Raw genomic sequence first — 2,609 nt, forward strand, 5'->3', positions numbered from 1 at the left:
GCCTCCTGGCTTCAAGTGATTCTTCTGTCTCAGCGTCCCAAGTAGCTGGGACTACAGGGGTGCACCACTATGTCCGGCTGATTTTTGTATTTTTAGTAGAGATGGGGTTTCGCCATGTTGGCCAGGCTGGTCTTGAACTCCTGATTTCAGGTGATGTGCCTGCCTCAGTCTCCCAAAGTGCTGCGATTACAGGCCTAAGCCACCATGCCTGGCTGAAAGTACTACATTTTTAACAACCTTATGTTACTGTTCCCTGTCTTTTTCTTCTTAGCCTTATTGTTATTTTTCTTGGTGACTTTCTCCCTCTTTCTCGGTGGCAATTATCCACAAAGTCTTGTACAGCCAATAAGAAACAGACTTCTATCACCGACAACAATATGTCTAAGATAATTTTTCATATCTCTACTAATACGCTACCAGGTTTCACATCCTTAGGTGGATTTATCTTTCCAGTTTCAACAATATGAAGCTATATGAATTTTAAGTGACTACAGCATAACCATCCCTGCAGCAATTGAACATTTGTCAGACAGTGCATATTTAAGAGTTTCACATTTTCAAAGGATGTAAAGTCTTGCTGTTTTTGTAGAAATCGAACCATCCATTATAAAAGTCTTTAGTATTTTTGTCTTTCGGGTTTTTTGATTTAGTCGTTTTTGCCATTTACATCTATAGCTTTTACTGAATTCCCCCACTCAGCTCCATGAAGGCAGAAGCTATATTGTCTCAGTCACCATTATAGCCTTATCACCTACTACATAGCAAGTGCTAAGTATCTATTGAATGAATGAATGAATGAATGAATATATTCTTCTATCAATGATTTGAGATAACACTTTCTATATTGCAAATATAGTTATTCCTTGCTAAGCTTGGGGGTGGTATGCCACAAATACTGCCTCACAGTTGGCAAGAAAAGTCACGGTGTTATAGAAAATAGGGAGTGAGAGAGGGTAAAATAAACCAAACTCCTGACAAATAAAAGTTTTGGGGACATATGCTTTCAAAGTAAGCCAGACTTACTGACTTTAAAGATCTCCTCTAGCAGAAAAGCTTTTATCTGAATCATCTTTGTAACCTGTTTAGAAGACATTGCTTCAGGAGTATCTACTGTGGTATGTTCTCCTATAAATGTCACGCCATACATATACAGACTGTACCTTACTGGACTTGAAATTTAATTACTTTTGCTTTTGCATTCTTTTGTGATCCATTTTTTATAATCCTTATCGAGAAGTAAATCTGTATAGATTTATTCATTTAGGAGAATATCCATTTAGTAGAAAACTTAAAATTTATGGCCTCCTTTTGGCCTGGCCGATTAGAAGGCAAACATTTCATGACTAATTTGACTGGAATACGGTTTTTAGATTCATCATTAGCTTGGGCTACAACTCAGGCTGTGCTGTAACTTTGTGTCAACTCATTGATCCAACAGTGTGTCCTTCACATTTTTTCTTATTATGGCCACTGTTTTTTGTGTCATCAAAGGTGAAGGCATAGCCTTCCTCTCCTCATGTTCAGCATCTTCTGCTCTTTCTCTGGTTATAAACAATGAGTAAAAGAGAAAATCTAGTATTTCTCTGACCCTTAAGAACACATATGGGATTCACAGATTCAAAGTTAAAATGCAACATTAGGGTACGTTATGTCACCAGGGACTGAAAAGAACACAGATAATAGATGCCAAAAAATGTATTAAGTAATGTTAAAATTAATTTTGTGTGAAGTTGACCAAGGCTTTTAAAACTAGACCTTTGTTTCCTTGATTATTATTCTGAATTTTCTCTGTTCTCTTGCTAGTCTCAATATTTTTTATCAGAGCGTCAGGGACAGACAGGACCTAAAAACTCCACTTGGTGTAATAACTAAACATATGTTGGGGCAAAGTATTGCTGAGTGTGTCTGTGTGTGTGTGCTTTTCTTGTTTGGTCTCAGAAACACCTTCCTTTCCTTAATAAACTTTTATGTATTTCCAGACTTTTCTCTTAATTTTATACAACCTTACAAAGTTTTTTTACAGCTTTCTCTGCGTGCCAGTCAATAAATGTGTTTCACATGAACAAATAATACAGCTTGAATAAACTCAATCCTATTATTGCAGGTTGCAAAGTCACCTACTCCGTTTTTATGGCAATGCTGATTTGGGGCATTCTGCTCTTACAGGCTGATTCTCCTGTAAGGAAACGGTGTTTATTCCCCATCCTACTATGAAAGATGCTATATGAGAGGCAAAGGTGCCTCTGCATTTCACGATTGCCCACTGGGCTAGGACAGCCTCAAGCTCGGCTTATCTGGCAGTTCCGCCAAGGGCGCGCTGCCCTCCTGGAGCTATTGGAGTCACCTGTTCAAGGTCGCGAACCCACCGGTGCAGCTGGCAATCAGCGAGGTCCAGCGGGGCTGCGCGGTTTCCCCTCTGCCCGCGTTCGGCGTCGCCTGGGCCCCCACCTGGTGCCCCGCAATCTGCGCAAAGGCTGTGAGACCGCGCCCTCTCCCGACCTACCCCACCAGCCCAAGCTGGGCCCGGAACTAACACCCCACAGGCGCAGGCGGCCAGCTGCAGCCGGGAAGGGGCACCGGAAGGAGGCGGTGGCGGGGCGGCCGGGGGA

The sequence above is a fragment of the Colobus angolensis genome, unplaced genomic scaffold (assembly GCF_000951035.1).
Source record: "Colobus angolensis palliatus isolate OR3802 unplaced genomic scaffold, Cang.pa_1.0 Scaffold131, whole genome shotgun sequence".
NCBI classification, from domain to species: Eukaryota; Metazoa; Chordata; class Mammalia; order Primates; family Cercopithecidae; genus Colobus; species Colobus angolensis.